The sequence below is a fragment of the Mirounga leonina genome, unplaced genomic scaffold, assembly GCF_011800145.1.
Source record: "Mirounga leonina isolate KUSES-001 unplaced genomic scaffold, KU_Mleo_1.0 Mir_178, whole genome shotgun sequence".
In the NCBI taxonomy this organism is placed as follows: domain Eukaryota; kingdom Metazoa; phylum Chordata; class Mammalia; order Carnivora; family Phocidae; genus Mirounga; species Mirounga leonina.
In genome coordinates this window covers 6,116,548-6,140,035 of record NW_023270464.1, presented here as the reverse complement: position 1 = coordinate 6,140,035, position 23,488 = coordinate 6,116,548, and positions in this window count along the sequence as shown.

The following is a 23,488-nucleotide window of genomic DNA, read 5'->3' as shown; positions in this document are numbered from 1 at the left end:
TATTAATTCTTCTTGAAATGTTTGGTAGAATTCCCCTGGGAAGCCATCTGGCCCTGGGCTTTTGTTTTTTTGGGAGATTGTTGATGACTGCTTCAATTTCCTTAGTGGTTATAGGTCTGTTCAGGTTTTCTATTTCTTCCTGGTTCAGTTTTGGTAGTAGATACATCTCTAGGAATGTATCCATTTCTTCCAGGTTATCTAATTTGCTGGCATAGAGTTGCTCATAATATGTTCTTAGAATTGTTTGTATTTCTTTGGTGTTGGTTGTGATCTCTCCTCTTTCACTCATGATTTTGTTGATTTGGGTCATTTCTGTTTTCTTTTTGATAAGTCTGGCCAGGGGTTTATCAAGCTTGTTAATTCTTTCAAAGAACCAATTCATAGTTTCGTTGATCTGTTCTACTGTTCTTTTGGTTTGTATTTCATTGATTTCTGCTCTGATCTTTATGATTTCTCTTCTCCTGCTGAGTTTAGGCTTTATTTGCTGTTCTTTCTCCAGCTCCTTTAGGTGTAGGGTTAGGTTGTATACTTGAGACCTTTCTTGTTTCTTGAAGAAGGCTTGTATTGCTATCTACTTTCCTCTTATGACTGCCTTTGTTGCATCCCAAAGATTTTGATCAGTTGTGTTTTCATTTTCATTGGTTTCCATGTATTTTTTTAATTCTTCTTTAATTTCCTGGTTGACCCATTCATTCTTTAGTAGGATGCTCTTTAGCCTCCATGTGTTTGAGTTCATTCCAACTTTCCTCTTGTGATTGAGTTCTAGTTTCAAAGCATTGTGCTCTGAAAATAGGCAGGGAATGATCCCAATCTTTTGTTACCAGTTGAGACCTGATTTGTGACCTAGTATGTGATCTATTCTGGAGAATGTTCCATGGGCACTAGAGAAGAATGTGTATTCTGTTGCTTTCGGACAGAAAGTTCTGAATATCTCTGTGAAGTCCATTTGGTCCAGCACGTCATTTAAAGTCTTTATTTCCTTGTTGATCTTTTCCTTAGACGATCTCTCCATTTCAGTGAGGGGGTTGTTAAAGTCTGCCACTATTATTATATTGTTGTTGATGTGTTTCTTTACTTTTGTTATTCATTGCCTTATATAATTGGCTGCTCCCATGATAGGAGCATAGATATTTACAATTGTTAGATCTTCTTGTTGGATAGACCCTTTAAGTAGGATATAGTGTCTTTCCTCATCTCTTATTATAGTCTTTGGTTTAAAATCTAATTTGTCTGATATAAGGATTGCCACCCCAACTTTCTTTTGGTGTCCATTAGCATGGTAAATTGTATTCCACCCCCTCACTTTCAATCTGGGGGTGCGTTTGTTTCTAAAATGAGTCTCTTGCAGACAGCATATTGATGGGTCTTGTTTTTTTATCCAATCTGATAGCCTGTGCCTTTTGATTGGGCCATTTAGCCCATTTAAATTCAGGGTAACTATTGAAAGATAGGAATTTAGTGCCATGGTATTGCCTGTAAGGTGACTGTTACTGTATATTGTCTGTGTTCCTTTCTGGTCTATGTTGCTTTTAGGCTCTCTCTTTGCTTAGAGGACCCCTTTCAAGATTTCTTGTAGGGCTGGTTTCGTGTTTGCAAATTTCTTTAGTTTTTGTTTGTCCTGGAAGCTTTTTATCTCTCCTTCTATTTTCAATGACAGCCTAGCTGGATAGAGTATTCTTGGCTGCATATTTTTCTCATTTAGTGCTCTGAAGATATCCTGCCAGTCCTTTCTGGCCTGCCAGGTCTCTGTGGATAGATTTGTTGCCAATCTAATCTTTCTACCATTGTAGGTTACAGATCTCTTCTCCCAAGCTGCTTTCAGGATTTTCTCTTTGTCTCTGAGACTCGTAAGTTTTACTATTTGATGTCAGGGTGTTGACCTATTTTTATTGATTTTGAGAGGGGTTCTCTGTGTCTCTTGGAGTTTGATGCCTGTTTCCTTCCGCAAATTAGGGAAGTTCTCTGCTATAATTTGCTCCAGTATACCTTCTGCCCCTCTCTCTTTCTTCTTCTTCTGGGATCCCAATTATTCTAATGTTGTTTCATGTTATGATATCACAGAACAAAACAAAACAAAAAAAACAATATGATCAAATATGATCAGGCTGGTGTATAGATCAGTGCCACACACTCGATTTTGGGCGTATTTTTGTTTGTTAGAAGAAAGTGCCTCCCAAAATTTTAAAGAAAGAAAAGCTTATATATGTACAAAAATAAGGGTAAATACGATGAAGGGATGGAATAAGACTGTAATAATGGAAATTATAAAAGATTTTATAAAAGGAATTGATAAGAAGTTGGTTGAAAAAAGAAAGAAGAGGATTTTAAAAAAAAGGGAGAGAATGTGATCAGGCAGGAGACTAGAACAAAGCCATACACTAGAGATTTAGGGTTTATTTTGGTCTGTTAGAAGAAACTGTATCCCAAATTTTTAAAGAGAGAACAACTTATATATACATATACCAAAAATAAGGTTAACTACTATGAAGGGATAGAATATGACTCTCAAAATGAAAAATAAACATGTTTTTTTAAAAAAGGGATTGGTAAGATTTTGGTTAAAAAAGGGAAAAAGAAAAAGTTCAAAAAAAAAAAAGAAAAAGAAAGTTAAAAAAGATTAACTTTGAAAGACTAAAGAGTCATGGGAAAAAAGCTATGGATTCTATGTGCAGTATTCCCCTAGCGCTGGAGTTCTGCCATTCTCATTGATCGGTAAACTTGGTCTTGGCGGGCTGTTCTTGCTGATCTTCTGGGGGAGGGGCCTGTTGCAGTGGTTCTCAGATGTCTTTGCTAGAGGTGGAATTGCCGGGTCCTTGCTAGGGCTGGGTTAAGTAATCTGCTTGGGTTTGCTCTCAGGAGTTTTTGTTTCCTGCAAGCTTTCCGTACAGCTTTGGAGGACGAGAGTGAAATGGCAGCCTCCCAATCTCCACCCCGGAGGAGCCAAGAACTCAGGGTCCCGCTCCTCAGTGAGCCCCCAGAGAAAAGCAATCAATCACTCCCGTCTCCCCAACTGCAGCCACACTCTGTGCTCACCTGGCCAGTGACTGAGCATTTCTATCTCTGGCACATGACCCTGTGTGGAGTTTCCAAACCCAGCAGAGTCCTGGGGTGCACTCTTGTGCCACTCCTCCCAGGGGAGGAAGGGGAGTCTTCCCAGATCTGCCGCTTGTTTGGTCCCTGCTGGAAGAGCAGTGGCCCGACTGTGCCGTGGATCATGGTTTATGGCAACCCCGAGCTGAGAGCCCATTCCTTGGCTCCCTCTCTGCAGCCTGCTTCCCTACTCCAATACCTGGGAGCTCTGCCAAACTCAGACACCCCCGGTCTTTCTGTGACCCTGAGGGTCTTGAGACCACACTGTCCCAGCAAGGGTTCCACCCCCTGCTTAGCCACTGGAGTGACGTCCCTCAGTGGAGCGGACTTCTAAATGTTCCAATTTTGTGCTCTGTTGCTCTATCACTTGCCAGTAGTGGCCAATGGAGGCCCCCTCCTCCGCTGTCTATCTTTCCGAATATCGCCTCGGATTCACTTCTCCATACATCCTACCTTCCAGAAAGTGGTCGCTTTTCTGTTCAGAGAGTTGTTGCTATTCTTTTCTTCGATCTCCTATTGAGTTCATAGGTGTTCATAATGGTTTGATCCCTATCTAGCTGATTCCTGGGACCAGACGAAATTTAGGTCTCCTACTCCTCCACCATCTTGCTGCTCCCCCTACATCATAAGTTTTTGATGTAGTGTTCAATGATTCATTAGTTGTGTATAACACCCTGTGCTTATCACAACATGTTCCCTCCATAATACCCATCACCCAGTACCCCCCCCCCCCTTCCCCCCTCCCCTCCTCAACCCTCAGTTTGTTTCCTGGAGTCCAGAGCCTCATGGTTCAACAAACCATGAGGAACTGAATTTGTACTATATGTAGTCATATGTGCCTAGTGGTTACCAAATGAACAGCAGAGTTCTAGTGCCTCATGGGTCAAAAACAGTGGTTTCTTTGGGGAACTTCTCTAATCACTGCTGACGTCCATAGGGGGTTGGGGGTAGAAAGAGAGGAAAACTCTGAAGAGATCTATTGAGCTACTTAAGCAAGTTCTGAAACTCTCCACAGCTTTTGGAGGCAGGGGTTAAGGAAAGGACTCAGGGAGACTTGAATATGCCCTTGAGCTCCTGGCTAATGTCAACAGGAGTAAAAGGCCTAGGACTTGGCTCACTCACATGAGCATGGGAAGAGGCCTATGGTTCTACACACAGAATCTGAGACTAGGACTATCTGTGTATGGAAATCATCTCTGTGGGGATGGTAAGGAGGTGGGGGTACTCATTTCTGGACAGGGTTTCTTTCCAGAGTTAGGAAAGGATTTAGAGGTGGAAGGAGGACCTGAGGGCCCTTTCTGGCCACCTGCAGGCTGGCTTTTCTATCATAGTCACCTCTGTCACACTTGGGAAAATTCTAGGATGCAGGTGATCCCCAGTGTCAGCTTCTCCAGGTGTGGCTTGCTGCAGCCTGGGGACATTGTCTCCTCCGTGGTTGCTTCTTGTTCTTCTTACAGCTGGGGCAGTGGTGGCAACAGAGCATCAGAGTGGGGCCATCTGGAGGACTGGCTGCCCCAGAGGCTGGACCATCAAATTCATGGCTTGCTGTGAGTTGTAGTGCTGGACTCCTGAGAGCACCCTAGGGCAGAGATGGGGGACCTGGGCTGCCCTAGGAATAGTAGGTCTGTGGGGTGCTCATTCTGTGGCCCCAGGCACACCACACCATGACAAGGGGACACAGCATCTCCTCCCATGGGCCCTCCCACCCCACCCCTAGAATAGTATTTTACAAGAGACACACTTTATTTTAAAATATTTTTATTTGAGTATAATTGACACACAATGTTACATTAGTTTCAGGTGTACAACATAGTGATTTGACAAGTTTATACATAATACTGTTACGCTATGTTCATCACAAGTGTAGCTACCATCTGTCACAATACACCTCTATTACATTATCATTAATCTGTATCTTTTATTCCTATGACTTATTCATTCCATAACTGGAAACCTGTATCCCCCCATTCCCACGCTCCCCTCCCCTCTGCCAGCCATCATTTGTTGTCTGTATTTATAGGTCTGATTCTGCTTTTTGTTTGTTTGTTCATTTGTTTTGTTATTTAGATTCCACATATAAGTGAAATCATATGGTATTGGTCTTGTTCTGTCTGACTTATTTTACTTACCATAATACCCTCTAGGTTCATCCATGTTGTCACAAAAGGGAAGATTCCATCCTTTTTTATGGCTGTGTAATATTCTGGTGTGTGTGTGGGGGTGTGTGTGTGTATTATCTATATATCTATATCTCACATCTTTTTTATCCATTCATCTATCAATGGACACTTGGGTTGCTTCCATATCTTGACTATTGTAAATAATGCTGCAATAACCATAGGGGTGTGTAAATCTTTTTGATTTAGTGTTTCTGTTTTTTTGGGTAAATAGTGGAATTATTGGATCATATGGTATAACTATTTTTAATTCTTTGATAAATCTTTTTGCATTCCCACCAGCAGCATAGGAGGGTTCCTTTTCTCCACATCCATGCAAATACTTAACATTTCTTGTGTTTTTTATTTTAGTTATTCTGACAGGTAGAAGATGATATCTCACTGTAATTTTGATTTGCATTTTTCTGATGATTAGTGATGTTGAGAATCTTTTCATGTGTCTGTCGGCCATCTATATGTCTTTGGAAATATGTCTATTAGGTCTTCTGCCCATTTTTTTTCATAGTTTATTTTTTAAATATTTTTTTTCATCATGATAAGTGTACTCTTTAATCTCCATCACCTATTTAACCCATCTCCTACCCACCTCCCCCCTGATAATCATCAGTTTGTTGTTTAGAGTTGAACTTATTTCTTGGTTTCTCTCTCTTTTCTCCCCTTTTGCTTGTTTGTTTTGTTTCTTAAATTCTACATATGAGTGAGATCATATGGTATTTTTCTTTCCCTGACTGACTTATTTCACTTAACATTATACTTTCCAGCTCTATCCATGTTATCCATTATACTTTCCAGCTCTATCCATGTGGCAAATGGCAAGATTTCATTCTTTTTTATGGCATGAAAAGATGCTGTGGTGGGAATGCAAACTGGTGCAGCTACTCTGGAAAACAGTATGGAGGTTCCTCAAAAAGTTAAAAATAGATCTACCTTATGATCCAGTAATTGCACTATGGGATATTTACCCCAAAATACAAAAATACTAATTCAAAGGGATACATGCAACACGACAATCTTCTGCCCATTTTTTTTTTTTTTTTTTTGGTATTGGGTTGTGTAAGTTCTTTACATATTTTGGATATTAACCCCTTATATTTTGAATATTTTTTTCTGACTAAAAAAGGTGTTTTATTTATTTTTTCATTTTTTTTAATTTTATTTTATTATGTTATATTAGTCACCATACATTACATCATTAGTTTTTGATGTAGTGTTCCATGATTCATTGTTTCTGTATCACACCCAGTGTACAACACTCCATGCAATACGTGCCCTCCTTAATACCCATCACCAGGCTAATCCATCCGCCCCTCCCCTCTAGAACCCTCAGTTTGTTTCTCAGAGTCCATAGTCTCTCATGGTTCATCTCCCCCTCTGATTTCCCCCACTTCATTTTTCCCTTCCTACTATCTTCTTCTTTTTTTTTTTTAACATATAATGTATTATTTGTTTCAGAGGTACAAGTCTGTGATTCATTAGTCTTATACCATTCACAGCACTCACCATAGCACATACTCTCCCCAATGTCCATCACCTAGCCACCCCATCCCTACCACCCCCCACTACTCCATCAACCCTCAGTTTGTTTCCTGAGATTAAGAGTCTCTTATGGTTTGTCTCCCTCTCCGGTTTCATCTTGTTTCATTTTTTATTCCCTTCCCCTATGATCCTCTGTCTTGTTTCTCAAATTCCACATATCAATGAGATCATATGATACTTGTCTTTCTCTGATTGACTTATTTTGCTTGGTATAATACCCTCTAGTTCCATCCACCTTGTTGCAAATGTCAAGGTTTCATTTTTTTTTTTTTTGATGGTTGCATATATATTTTGAATATTAAACCTTTATTAGGTTTTTAATCCATTTGAGTTTATTTTTGTTTATGGTGTAAGAAAGTAGTCCAGTTTGCATGTAGCTGTCCAGTTTTCCCAAAACCATTTATTGAAGAGATTGTCTTTTCCTATTGTATTCTTGCCTTTTTTGTGATAGATTACAATACCATGTAAGTATGGGCTTATTTATGGTGTCTCTATTTTGTTCCATTGATATATGTCTCTATTTTTCTGCCAGTACTATACTTTTTTGATCATTACAGCTTTATATTATATCTTGAAATCTTACAATCTTGAGACTGTAATACCTCCAACTTGGTTCCTTTTTCTTAAGATTGCTTTGCCTATTCAGAGTCTTTGTGGTTCCATACAAATTTTAGAATTATTTGTTTGAGATCTGTGAAAAATCCTGTTGATATTTTGATAGGGATTGAATTGAATCTGTAGATTGCTTTGGGGTGTGTGGACATTTTAACAATATTAATTCTTCCAATCCATGAGCATGAAATATCCTTCTATATGTTTACATCATCTTTAATTTATTTCATTAGTGTTTTATAATTCCCAGAGTACAAGTCTTTCACCTTTGTTAAGGAGCTATTTATTCTTTTTGGTGCAAATGTAAATGGATTTGTTTTCTTAATTTATCTTTCTGCTACTTTGTTATTATTATATAGAAATGCTACCAATTTCTGGGTATTAGTTTTGTATCCTGTAACATTACTAAATAATAATTTCTAATATTTCTTTGGTGGGGTTTTTAGAGTTCTCTATGTATGATATCATGTCATTTGCAAATAGTGACAGTTTGACATCTTTTTTACCAATATGGATGCCTCTTTTTTCTTTTTATTTTTTGATTGCTGTAGCTAGGGCTTCATGTACCATGTTAAATAAAAGTGGCAAGAGTGGACATCCTTGTCTTGTTCCTTATCTTGTAGGATGAGCTCTCATGTTGAATGTTGAATTTTGACAAATGCTTTTTCTGCATTTATTGAAACTATCATATGATTTTTATCCTTTGTTTTGTTAGTGTATCACATCAATCAGTTTGTGAATTTTGAATCATCCTTGCAACCCTTGAATAAATCCCACTTGCTTATAGTGAATGATCTTCTTAATGTATTGTTGAATGTGGTTTGCTAATATTTTGTTGAGGATTTTTGCATCTATGTTCATCAGAGATACCTAGAATAACATTCGACCAAATATATGGATATCCCTTGGCCCAGTCAAGTTGACATAAAATCAACCATATCACAACCTATAAAACCATTACATACATTTTCAAATTTCTGTTCTAGTGTGAATATGCATTGCATCATTGATCTACTGCTAATTATATCTTATAGTAATCTTGTGCTGAACCACTTAACATAGATTAATGACTAGCCAAATACATTTCCATTTCATTTTCTATTGATATTGCATCCTAATGAGACATTAACTCAATCTCCCCATACATTTATTTAACTATCAATATTAGTTTTATCATATAACATGTTTGCATAAGGTAATTGAATATTACCAACAATGCGTGTGTTAACCCACAACACAGTATGGTAGTAAATGTAACCTGAAAAATAAGAGTCAAAAGATACTGGCACTTTACTAGAGTTCCCCTCAGTTATTAACAATTGGTTCAGTTCATCATCAATGCCACTTGGGTATAAAGGATCCTATTTGACTTGTGTCTTTCCAAAACCAGGGACATTCCTGACAAATGTATAGCTTCACCCTTTGGGACACCTATGATATGGTCTCATTATTGGCTATGGACTTCTCTTGAGGCACAAATGTAATATTGACTTTCTTTCTTTTTTTTAAAGATTTTATTGATTTATTTGACAGAGGGAGAGAAAGAGGGAGCACAAGCAGGAGGAGCAGCAGGCAGAGGGAGAGGGAGAAGTAGGTCCCCCATAGAGCAGGAAGCCTGATGCAGAGCTCGATCCCAGGGTCCCGGAATCATGATCTGAGCTGAAGGGAGACAATTAACCAACTGAGCCACCCAGGCACTCCTAGAGTTTCTTTCTTTGCATAAGTCATTGTTAGTCACCATAGAGTCTCTCATGGTTTATCTCCTTCTCTGATTTATTCCCATTCAGTTTTCTCTCCCTTCCCATATTGTCCTCTGCACTATTCCTTTTATTCCACATATGAGTGAAACCATATGATAATTGTCTTTCTTTGATTGACTTATTTCATTTAGCATAATACCCTCCAGTTCCATCCATGTCAGTACAAATGGTGGGTTTTCATCCTTTTTGATAGCTGAGTGATATTCCATTGTATATATGATCCACATCTACTTTATCGATTCATCTGTTGAAGGACAACATCGCTCCTTCCACAGTTTGACTATTGTGAACATTGCTGCTATGAACATTGGGGTGCATGTACCCCTTCATTTCGCTACATCTGTATCATTGGGGTAAATACTCAGTAGTGCATTTGCTGGGTCATAAGGTAGCTCTATTTTCAACATTTTGAGGAACCTCCATACTGTTTTCAAGAGTGGCTACACCCATTTGCATTCTCACCAACAGTGTAAGACTGTTCCCCTTTCTCTGCATCCTCACCGACATCTGTAATTTCCTGATGTGTTCATTTTAGACATTCGGACTGGTGTGAGGTGGCATCTCATTGTGGCTTTAATTTGTATTTCCCTGATGCTAAATTATGTTGAGCATTTTTCATGTGTTTTTTTTTGCCATTTGGATGTCTTCTTTGCAGAGATGTCTGTTCATGTCTTCTGCTCATTCCTTGATTGGATCATTTGTTCTTTGGGTGTTGAGTTTGATAAGTTCTTTATAGATTTTGGATACTAGCCCTTTATCTGATATGTCATTTGCAAATATCTTCTCCCATTCTGTCAGTTGTCTTTTGGTTTTGTTGACTGTTTCTTTTGCGGTGCAAAAGCTTTTTATCTTGATGAAGTCCCAATAGTTCATTTTTGCCTTTGTTTCCCTTGCCTTTGGAGATGTGTCTTGTAAGAAGTTGGTATGGCCAAGATCAAAGAGATTACTGCCTATGTTCTCCTCAAGGATTTTGATGGATTCCTGTCTCACATTGAGGTCTTTAATCCATTTGAGTTTATCTTTGTGTATAAGGAAATAGTCCACGTTCATTTTTCTGCATGTGGCTGTCCAATTTTCCCAGCACCATTTATTGAAGAGACTATCTTTTTTCCATTGGATATTCTTTCTTTCTTTGCTGAAGATTAGTTGACCATAGAGTTGAGGGTCCATTTCTGGGCTCTCTATTCTGCTCCATTGATCTATGTGTCTGTTTTTGTGCCAGTACCATACTGTCTTGATGATTATAGCTTTGTAATAGAGCTTGAAATCTGGAATTGTGATGCCACCAGCTTTGGTTTTCTTGTTCAACATTCCTTTGGCTATCCGGGGTCTTTTCTGGCTTTATACAAATTTTAGGATTATTTGTTCCAGTTCTGTGAAAAAAGTTCATGGTATTTTGATAAGGATAGCATTGAATGTGCAGATTGCTCTAGGTAGCATAGACATCTTCACAATATTTGTTCTTCCATTCCATGAGCATGGAATGTCTTTTCCATTTCTTTGTGTCTTCCTCAATTTCTTTCACGGGTATTCTATAGTTTTCTGAGTTTTCAATCAGATCCTTTGCCTCTTTGATTAGGTTTATTTCTAGGTATCTTATGTTTTTGGGTGCATTTGTAAATGGGATCAACTCCTTAATTTCTCTTTCTTCTGTTTCATTGTTAGTGTATAGATATGCAACTGATTTCTGTGCATTGATTTTATACCCTGCCACATTACAGAATTCCTGTATGAGTTCTAACAATTTTGGGACATAGTCTTTGGGTTTTCCACATAGAGTATCATGTCATCCACAAAGAGTGAGAGTTTGACTTATTTGCCAGTTTGAAGGCCTTTTATTTCTTTTTGTGGTCTGACTGCTGAGGCTAGGACTTCTAGTAGTATGTTGAACAGCAGTGGTATAGTGGACATCCCTGCCATGTTCCTGACCTTAGGGAAAAAACTCTCAATTTTTCCCCATTGAGAATGATATTAATTGTGGGTTTTTCATAGATGGCTGTTATGATATTGAGGTATGTACCCTTTATCCTTACATTCTAAAGAGTTTTAATCAAGAAAGGATGCTCTACTTTGTCAAATGATTTTTCTGTATCTATTGAGAGGATCATATGGTTCTTGTTCTTTCTTTTATTAATGTATTGTATCACACTGATTGATTTGTGGATGTTGAACCAACCTTGCAGTCCAGGGATAAATCCCACTTGGTCATGGTGAATAATCCTTTTAATGTACTGTTGGATCCTATTGGCTAGTATTTTGGTGAGAATTTTTGCATCCATGTTCATCAGGGATATTGGTCTGTAATTATCCTTTTTGATGGGGTCTTTGTCTGGTTTTGGGATTGAGGTAATGCTGGCCTCACAGAATGAGTTTGGAAGTTTTCCTTCCATTTCTATTTTTTGAAACAGCTTTGGAAGAATAGGTATTAATTCTTCTTTAAATGTTTGGTAGAGTTCCCCGGGGAAGCCATCTGGTCCTGGACTCTTGTTTGTTGGGAGATTTTTGAAGACTCCTTCAATTTATTTGCTGGTTATGATTTTCTATTTCTTCCTGGTTCAGTTTTGGTAGTTGATACATTTCTAGAAATGCATCTATTTCTCCAGATTGTCTAATTTGTTGGCATATAGTTGCTCATAATATGTTCTAATAATTGTTTGTATTTCTTTGGTGTTGGTTGTGATCTCTCCTCTTTCATTCATTTTATTTATTTGGGTCGTTTCTCTTTTCTTTTTGATAAGTCTGGCCAGGGGTTTATCAATTTATTAATTCTTTCAAAGAACCAGCTCCTACTTTCGTTGATCTGGTCTACTGTTCTTTTGGTTTCCGTTTCACTGATTTCAGCTCTAATCTTTATTATTTCTCTTCTGCTCCTGGATTTAGGCTTTATTTGCTGTTCTTTCTCCAGCTCCTTTAGGTGTAGGGTTAGGTTGTGTATTTGAGACCTTTCTTGTTTTTTGAGAAAGGCTTGTATTGCTATATACTTCCCTCTTAGAGCTGCCTTCACTTCATCCCAAAGAGTTTGAACACTTGTATTTTCACTTTCATTTGTTTCAATGAATATTTTTAATTCTCCCTTAATTTCCTGGTTGACCCATTCATTTTTTAGTAGAATGCTCTTTAACCTCCATATACTTCAGTTACTTCCAACTTTGAGTGATTGAGTTCCAGTTTCAAAGCATTATGATCTGAAAATATGCAGGGGATGATCCCAATCTTTTGGCACCTGTTGAGACCTGATTTGTGACACAGGATGTGATCTATTCTGGAGAATGTTCCACGTGTACTCGAGAAGATTGTGTATTCTGTTTCTTTGGGAAGGAATGTTCTGAATATATCTGTGAAGTCTATCTGTTCCAGAGTGTAATTCAAAGCCTTTATTTCCTTGTTGATCTTCCTTAGATGACCTGTCAATTGCAGTGAGTGGGGTGTTAAATTCTTCTGCTATTATTGTATTATTATTGATGTGTTTCTTTTTTTTTAAAGATTTTATTTATTTGACAGAGAGCATGAGAGAGGGAACACAAGCAGGGGGAGTGGGAGAGGGAGAACCAGCCCTCCTGCTGAGCAGGGAGACTGACGCGGGGCTTGATCCCAGGACCCCAGGATCATGACCCAAGTGAAGGCAGATGCTTAACGACTGAGCCACCCAGGTGCCCCTTGAAGTGTTTCTTTGATTTTGTTATCAATTGGCTTATATAATTGGCTGCTCCCATGTTAGGGGCATAAATATTTAAAACTGTTGATCTTCTAGTTGAATAGACCCTTTAAGTATGATATAGTATCCTTCTTCATCTCTTATTACAGTCTTTGGTTTAAAATCTAATTTGTCTGACATACAGATTGCCACCCCAGCTTTCTTTTGATGTCCATTAACACAATAAATTGTTTTCCACCCCCTCACTGTAAATTTGGAGGTGTCTTTGTTTCTAAAATGAGTCTCTTTCAGACAGCATATGGATGGTTCTTTCTTTTTCATCCAACGTGATACTCTGTGTCTTTTAATTGGGGCATTTATCCCATTTACATTCAGGGTAACTATTGGAAGATATTAATTTAGTGCCACTATATTGCCTGTAAGGTGACTTTTACTGTATAGAATATATTGTCTGTGTTCATTTGTGGTCTATGTTACTTTTGGGCTCTCTTTGCTTGAGGACTCCTTTCAATATTTTGTGTACGGCTGGTTTGGTTGTCACAAATTCTATTAGTTTCTGTTTATCCTGGAAGCTTTTTATTACTCTTATTTTGAATGACATCCTAGCTGGATAAAGTATTCTTGGCTGAATATTTTTCTCATTTAGGACCCTGAATATATCATGCCAGTCCTCTCTGGCCTGCCAGGTCTCCATGGATAGGTCTGCTGCCAATCTAATGTTTCTACCATTGTAGGTTACAGACCTCTTGTAAAATCCAGTTTTAGTAAGAACTCTGCTAAGCCAGTTTAGTAGAACCCCCCACCCTCAATATATGATGAGGTTCCTAGCCCTTCACCATCTCCCAGGTGATGTCTGATCACCCTGACCTGTCTTTAGCATAGAGTTCTTGTTAGGTCACTTTAGTTGGAATTCACCTTACTCCTGATATTTCCTCTTAGTAAATTTTCATTCATTAATCTCCACCCCACTCCTTGACTGTAAATTCTTACTTGTCATGCTGTATTTGGACTTGAGCCCATACTTTCTCCCCCACTGTAAAATCCTATTGCAGTGATCTTTATATCTGTTACAAAGATTCTGAATAAAGTTTGTCTTAGTCTTTGAGAAATGTCATTGAGTATCTTTTAGTTTAACAGTCATGGCGTTGTGACTTGGATATGATTCATGATATTGTTAAAATGTCTATGCTACCCAGAGGAATCTACACATTTAATGCAATCTCCATCAAAATACCATCAACATTTTTCACAGAAATGGAACAAGTAATCCTAAAATTTGTATGGAACCAGAAAAGACCCCAAATAATCAGAGGAATGTTGAAAAACAACAACAACAACAACTAGTGCTGGAGGCATCTCAATGCGACTTCAAGCTATATTACAAAGTTGTGATCATCAAGAAAGTAAGGTACTCGTACAAAAAGAGACACGTAGGTCAATAGAACAGAATATAGAACCCAGGAATGGACCCTCAACTCTATGGTAAACTGATCTTTGGCAAAACAGTAAAGAGTATCCAACAGAAAAATGACAGTCTCTTCAATAAATGGTGCTGGGAAAATTGGACAGCCACATGCAGAAGAATGAAACTCAACAATTTCTTTATACCATACAGAAAAATAGACTCAAAATGGATGAAAGACCTCAATGTGAGCCAGGAATCCATCAAGATCCTAGAGGAGAACATAGGTAGTAACCTCTTCAACTTCAGCCACAGCAACTTCTTGCAAGACACATCTCTAAAGGCAAGGGAAACAAAAGCCAAAATGAACTATTGGGACTTCATTAATATAAAAAGTGTCTGCATGGCAAAGGATATAGGCAAAAAACTTAAAGGCAACCTATGGGATGGGAGAAGTTATTTGCAAGTGACATATCAGATAAAGGGTTAGTATCAAATATCTATAAATAACTTATCAAACACCCAAAAAACAAATAATCCAATCAAGAAATGAGCAGAAGACATGAACAGACATTTCTCCAAAGAAGACATCCAAATGGCCAACAGACACATGAAAAAATGCTCTATATCACTCAACATCAAGGAAATACAAATCAAAACCACAATGAGTTACCACCTAACACCAATTAGAATGACTAAAATTAACAAGACAGGAAACAACAAATGTTGGCAAGAATGCGGAGAAAGGCGAACCTTCTTACACTGTTGGTGGGAATGCAAACTGATACAGCCACTCTGGAAAACAGTATGGAGTTTCCTCAAGAAGTTAAAAATAGAGCTACCCTACAACCTAGGAATTGCACTACTAGTTATTTACCCCAAAGATACAGATGTAGTGAAATGAAGGGGCACATGCACTCCAATGTTCACAGCAACAATGTCCACAATAGCCAAACTGTGGAAATAGCAGAGATGTCCATCAATAGATGAATGGATAAAGTTGATATGGATCATATATACAATGAAATATTAGCCATCAGAAAAGATGAATACCTACCATTTACATTGATTTGGATGGAACTGGAGGGTATTATGCTAAGTGAAATAGGTCAATCAAAGAAAGACAATTATCATATGGTTTCACTCGTGTATGGAATATAAGGAATAGTTTATAAGATCATAGGAAAAGGGAAGGAATACTGAAAAGAATGAAATCCAAGAGGAAGACAAACCATGAGAGACTCTTGACTCTGGGAATCAAACTGAGGGCTGCTTGACGGGAGGTAGGAGGGGGTTTTGGGGAACTGGGTGATGGGCTTAAGGAAGGCAGGTGATGTGATGAACTAGATGTTATACACAACTGATGAATCATTGAACAATACATCTGAAATTAATGATGTAGTATGTTAGCTAATTGAATTTAAATATAAAAATAAACTGACTCATGGCTAAAATTTCACAATGGCAGGTATAAGATCTCTGTTTCTTTTTTTTAAGATTTTATTTATTTATCAGAGAGAGAGACAGCAAGAGAGGGAACACAAGCAGGGGGAGTGGGAGAGGGAGAAGCAGGCCCCCCTCGCAGCAGGGAGCCCAACGCAGGGCTCACTCCCAGGACCCCAGGATCATGACCTGAGCCGAAGGCAGATGCTTAACGACTGAGCCACCCACGCTTCCCAGAAAAAATCTTTTTTTTAAAGGTTTTATTTATTTATTTGACAGAGAGACACAGTGAGAGCAGGAAAACAACCAGGGGGAAAGGGAGGGGGAGAGACAGGCCTCCCACGGAGCAGGGAGCCCAATGCGGGCTCTCTCCCTCTGCTTGTGCTCTCTCTGTCAAATAAATAAAATCTTTAAAAAAAAAAGTATTTTTCTTTATTTTTTAAATAATTTGCCTCAAAAAACAGATTTTATGTTTTAGATAATGTCCTGTGCTTCACGTCGTCTTTATCAAACCTTTGATTACATAACAAAATCAAGTTTTCTCAATCGTAAAAGATCTAAGTTATCTACACTAATATAACCTTCTGTATTTACTTTTGAAATCTTTTACTGTCACTTTGGTTAAATAGATACTCCAAATTCTAGTTAATAAAATATTCAGAACATTTAATATTTTTGTCAAGTTCCCCCAAATCAAATTCTAAATATACTATTTTTGATCTTGAACTCTTTGAAAACACCCAGAGGGTCCCTGAAAAATCTCAAATTAAACTTGGTCTCTTTCCTTGTGAAAGAGATGTTAAAGTAATTGGGCTTATTTGGTATGTTAAATTATATAGGAAACATTGTTAAATAAGAAGTGATGATAAAGCTTTTCAGGTTACAAGTGTATGGATGTATTTTACTAATGTAAATTTTCCAGAAGTTCTATGACATTCATAGAAATTTGTCAATACCTTCACTGTCTGGTTACTATGTACAAATATTGTACACCACATAAATAATTTTCATCATCACATGAGTTTCCACCAGCTCTTTAACCTTGACCACTTTAAGTTTTTATCATTCACAGGAAGTTATTATTTTTCTCTGATTCTCCTCTTAAAGCACTTACAATTAGTGATGGTGAGGATGCTCCATGATGGCATCATTTATTATTTATTTATTTATTTATTTATTTATTTATTTATTTATTTATTTATATTTAATTTTATTTTATTATGTTATGTTAGTCACCATACAATACATCATTAGTTTTTGATGTGGTGATCCACGATTCATTGTTTTCATATAACACCCAGTGCTCCATGCAGTATGTGCCCTGAATACCCATCACCAGGCTAACCCATCCCACCACCCCCCTCCCCTCTAACACCCTCAGTTTGTTTCTCAGAGTCCATAGTCTCTCATGGTTCATCTCTCCCTCCGATTTCCCCCCCTTCATTTTTCTCTTCCTTCTCCTAATGTCCTCCATGCTATTCCTTATGTTCCACAAATAAGTGAAACCATGTGATAATTGACTTTCTCCACTTGACTTATTTCACTCAGCATAATCTCCTCCAGTCCCATCCATGTTGATGAAAAAGTTCGGTATTCATCCTTTCTGATGGCTGAGTAATATTCCATTGCATATATGGACCACATCTTCTTTATCCATTCATCTGTTGAAGGGCATCTCAGCTCTTTCCACAGTTTGGCTATTGCGGACATAGCTGCTATGAATATTGGGGTGCATATATCCTTTCTTTTCACTACATCTGTGTTTTGGGGGTAAATACCCAGGAATGCAATTTCTGAGTCATAGGGTAGCTCTATATTTAATTTTTGAGGCACCTCCACACTGTTTTAAAAGTGGCTGTACCAACTTACATTCCCACCAACAGTGTAAGAGGGTTCCCCTTTCTCCACAACCATTCCAACACTTGTTGTTTCTTGCCCTGTCAATTTTTGCCATTCTAATTGGAGTAAGGTGGTATCTCAGTGTGGTTTTGATTTGAATTTCCCTGATGGCTAATGATGATGAACATTTTTTCATATACCTGTTAGCCATTTGTGTGTCATGCTCATGGACTGGAAGAATCAATATTGTTAAAATGTCTATGCTGGGGGGGGAGCAAGATGGCAGAGGAGTAGGAGACCTGGATTTCGTCTCCTCTCAGGAATTCAGCTGGATAGGGATCAAACCATTCTGAACACCTACAAACTCAACAGGAGATTGAAGAAAAGAATAGCAACAACTCTCTGAACAGAAAAGTGACCACTTTCAGGAAGGTAGGACGTGTGGAGAAGTGAATCCGAGGCGATATTGGGGAGGATAGACGGTGGGGGAGGGGCCTCCATCGGCCGCTTCTGGCAAGTGATACAGCAGCGGAGCACAAAATCAGAACTTTTAGAAGTCTGCTCCGCTATGGGACGTCACTCCAGTGGCTAAGCGGGGAGTGGAAGCCTCATGGGACAGTGTGGTCTCAGGACCCTCGGGGTCACAGAAAGACCGGGGGTGCCTGAGTGCGGTAGAGCTCCCAGGTATCGGAGTGGGGAAGCCGGCTGCAGAGATGGAGACCAGGCGCGGGCTCTCAGCTCAGGGTTGTCATAAACCGAAATCTGCAGCATAGTCAGGCCACTAATCCTCCAGCAGGGACCCAACAAGCAGCAGATCCGGGGAGACTCACCTTCTTCCCCTGGGAGGGGCGGCGTGGGAGCACACCGCAGGGATCTGCTCGGTTTGGAGACTCCACAGGGGGTGGGGTGCCAGAGATAGAAACACGCGGTCACAGGCCGGGTGAACACGGAGTGTGGCTGGAGACAGGGGAGATGGGAGTGACTGACTGCTTTTCTCTGGGGGCTCACTGAGGAGCGGGGCCCCGAGTTCTCGGCTCCTCCGGGGCAGAGATTGGAAGGCTGCCATTTTCACTCTCAGCCTCCAAAGCTGTACGGAAAACTTGCAGGGAACAAAAGCTCCGGAGAGCAAACCCGAGCAGATTACTTAGCCCACACCGGGCAAGGGCGGGGCAATTCCGCCCCTGGCAAAGACATTTGGAAGCCACAGCAACAGACCCCTCCCCCAGAAGATAAGTGAGAACAGGCAGCCAAGACCAAGTTTACCAATCAATGAGAACAGCAAAACTCCAGCACTAGGGGAATAATGCACATAGAATTCATAGCTTTTTTCCCATGATTCTTAAGTCTTCCAAAGTTAATTTTTTTAACTGTCTTTTTTTTTTTTGAATTTTTCCTATTCCCTTTTTCAGCCAACATCTTATCAATCCCTTTTTTAAAAAACCTTTTTATTTTTCATTTTTAGAGTCATATTCTATCCCTTCATAGTAGTTACCTGTATTTTTGGCATATATATATAAGTTGTTCTCTCTTTCAAATTTTCAGATAGTTTCTTCTAACAGATCAAAATATACCCTAAATCTCTAGTGTATGCTTTTTTCTACTCCCCTACCTAATCACATTCTCTCCCTTTTTCTTTTTTATTTAAATCCTCTTCTTTCTTTTTTCAAACAACTTCTTATCAATTACTTTTATAAAATGTTTTATAATTTCCATCTTTACAGTCATATTCCATCCCTTCATCATATCAACCCTTATTTTTGTACATATATAAGTTTTTGTTTCTTTAAAATTTTGGGAGGCACTTTCATCTAACAGACCAAAATACACCCAAAATCTAGTGTGTGGCACTGATCTATATACGAGCCTGATCATATTTGATCACATTCTGTTTTTCTTGTTTTGTTTTGTTCTGTTTTTGTTTGTTTTTACCTTTATCTTTATCTTTTTCTTTTTATTTTTTCTCTCTTTCCCTTTCTTTTCCCACTGCTTCAGGTCTTTTCTGATTTGTTTAGAGTATATTTTCTGGAAACATTGTTACCCTGTTAGCATTTTGTTCTCTCATTCATCTATTCTCCTCTGGACAAAATGACAAGATGGAAAAAATCATCTCAACAAAAAGAACAAGAGGTAGTACCGACTGCCAGGGACCTACTCAATATGGACATTAGTACGATGTCAGATCTAGAGTTCAGAATCATCACTTTAAAGATACTAGCTGGGCTTGAAAAAAAACATGGAAGTTATTAGAGAAATCCTTTCTGGAGAAGTAAAAGAACTAAAATCTAACCAAGTTGAAATCAAAAAGGCTATTAATGAGGTGCAATCAAATATGGGGGCGCTAACTGCTAGGATAAATGAGGCAGAAGAAAGAATCAGTGATATAGAAGACCAAATGATGGCAAATATAGAAGCTGAGAAAAAGAGAGATAAACAACTACTGGATCACGAGGGCAGAATTCAAGAGATAAGCGATACCATAAGATGAAACAACATTAGAATAATTGGGATCCCAGAAGAAGAAGAAAGAGAGAGAGGGCCAGAAGGTATAATGGAGCAAATTATAGCAGAGAACTTCCCTAATTTGGGGAAGGAAACAGGCATCAAACTCCAGGAAGCACAGAGAACCCCTCTCAAAATCAATAAAAATAGGTCAACACCCCGACATCGAATAGTAAAACTTATGAGTCTCATAGACAAAGAGAAAATCCTGAAAGCAGCTCGGGAGAAGAGATATGTAACCTACAGTGGTAGAAACATTATGTTGGCAACAGACCTATCCACAGAGACCTGGCAGGCCAGAAAGGACTGGCAGGATATCTTCAGAGCACTAAATGAGGAAAATGTGCAGCCAAGAATACTATATCCAGCTAGGCTGTCATTGAAAATTGAAGGAGAGATAAAAAGCTTCCAGGACAAACAAAAACTAAAGGAATTTGCAAACACAAAACCAGCCCTACAGGAAATCTTGAAAGGGGTCCTCTAAGCAAAGAGAGAGCCTAAAAGCAACATAGACCAGAAAGGAACACAGACAATATACAGTAACAGTCACCTTACAGGCAATACCATGGCACTAAATTCCTATCTTTCAATAGTTACCCTGAATGTAAATGGGCTAAATGCCCCAATCAAAAGACACAGGCTCTCAGACTGGATTAAAAACAAGACCCATCGATATGCTGTCTGCAAGAGACTCATTTTAGAACCAAAAACAGCTCCAGATTGAAAGTGAGGGGGTGGAAAACCATTTACCATGCTAATGGACACCAAGAGAAAGCTGGGGTGAAAATCCTTATATCAGACAAATTAGATTTTATTTTATTTATTTATTTTTTAAAGATTTTATTTATTTGAGACAGAGAATGAGAGCACGAGAGGGAAGAGGATCAGAGGGAGAAGCAGACCCCCCGCTGAGCAGGGAGCCCGATGCGGGACTCGATCCTGGGACTCCAGGATCATGACCTGAGCCGAAGGCAGTCGCTTAACCAACTGAGCCACCCAGGCACCCCAGACAAGTTAGATTTTAAACCAAAGACTGTAATAAGAGATGAGGAAGGACATTATATCCTGCTTAAAGGGTCTATCCAACAAGAAGATCTAACAATTGTAAATATCTATGCCCCTAACATGGGAGCAGCCAATTATATAAGGCAATTAATAACAAAAGCAAAGAAACACATCGAAAACAATACAATAATAGTGGGGGACTTTAACAAACCCTCCCTGAAATGGACAGATCGTCTAAGCAAAAGATCAACAAGGAAATTAAGACTTTATATGACACACTGGACCAAATGGACTTCACAGACATATTCAGAACATTCCATCCCAAAGCAATGGAATACACATTCTTCTCTAGTCCCCATGGAACATTTTCTAGGATAGATCACATCCTAGGTCATAAATCAGGTCTCAACTGGTACCAAAAGTTTGGGATCATTCCCTGCCTATTTTCAGAGCACAATGCTTTGAAACTAGAACTCAATCACAAGAGGAAAGTTGGAATGAACTCAAACACATGGAGGCTAAAGAGCATCCTACTAAAGAATGAATGGGCCAACCAGGAAATTAAAGAAGAATTAAAAAAATACATGGAAACCAATGAAAATGAAAACACAACTGATCAAAATCTTTGGGATGCAACAAAGGCAGTCATAAGAGGAAAGTAGATAGCAATACAAGCCTTCTTCAAGAAACAAGAAAGGTCTCAAGTACACAACCTAACCCTTCTTCAAGAAACAAGAAAGGTCTCAAGTACACAACCTAACCCTCCTTTAGGTAAAGGAGCTGGAGAAAGAACAGCAAATAAAGCCTAAACTCAGCAGGAGAAGAGAAATCATAAAGATCAGAGCAGAAATCAATGAAATACAAACCAAAAGAACAGTAGAACAGATCAACGAAACTATGAACTGGTTCTTTGAAAGAATTAACAAGGTTGATAACCCCCTGGCCAGACTTATCAAAAAGAAAACAGAAATGACCCAAATCAACAAAATCATGAGTGAAAGAGGAGAGATCACAACCAACACCAAAGAAATACAAACAATTCTAAGAACATATTATGAGCAACTCTATGCCAGCAAATTAGATAACCTGGAAGAAATGGATACATTCTTAGAGATGTATCAACTACCAAAACTGAAGCAGAAAGAAATAGAAAACCTGAACAGACCTATAACCACTAAGGAAATTGAAGCAGTCATCAACAATCTCCCAAAAAACAAAAGCCCAGGGCCAGATGGCTTCCCAGGGGAATTCTACCAAACATTTCAAGAAGAATTAATACCTATTCTTCTGAAAGTGTTCCAAAAAATAGAAATGGAAGGAAAACTTCCAAACTCGTTTTATGAGGCCAGCATTTCCTTGATCCGAAAACCAGACAAAGACCCCATCAAAAAGGAGAATTACAGACCAATATCCCTGATGAACATGGATGCAAAAATTCTCACCAAAATACTAGCCAATAGGATCCAACAGTACATTAAAAGGATTATTCACCATGATCAAGTGGGATTTATCCCTGGGCTGCAAGGTTGGTTCAACATCCGCAAATCAATCAATGTGATACAATACATTAACAAAAGAAAGAACAAGAATTGTATGATCCTCTCAATAGATGCAGAAAATGCTTTTGACAAAGTACAGCATCCTTTCTTGATCAAAACACTTCAGAGTATAGGGATAGAGGGTACATACCTCAATATCATAAAAGCCATCTATGAAAAACCTACAGCGAATATCATTCTCAATGGGGAAAAACTGAGAGCTTTCCCCCTAAGGTCAGGAACACGGCAGGGATGTCCACTATCACCACTGCTATTCAACATAGTATTAGAAGTCCTAGCCACAGCAATCAGACAACAAAAAGAAATCAAAGGCATCCAAATTGGCAAAGAAGAAGTCAAACTCTCACTCTTTGCAGATGATATGATACTTTATGTGGAAAACCCCAAAGACTCCACCCCAAAACTGCTAGAACGCATACAGGAATTCAGTCAAGTGGCAGGATATAAAATCAATGCACAGAAGTGAGGGGCATTCCTATACACCAACAACAAGACAGAAGAAAGAGAAATGAAGGAGTCGATCCCATTTACAATTGCACCCAAAACCATAAGATACCTAGGAATAAATCTAACCAAAGAGACAAAGGATCTGTACTCAGAAAACTATAAAATACTCATGAAAGAAATTGAGGAAGACACAAAGAAATGGAAAGACGCTCCATGCTCATGGATTGGAAGAACAAATATTGTGAAGATGTCAATGCTACCTAGAGCAATCTACACATTCAATGCAATCCCCATCCAAATACCATCCACTTTTTTCAAAGAAATGGAACCAATAATCCTAAAATTTGTATGGAACCAGAAAAGACCCCGCATAGCCAGAGGAATGTTGAAAAAGAAAAGAAAAGCTGGCGGCATCACAATTCTGGACTTCCAGTTCTATTACAAAGCTGTCATCATCAAGACAG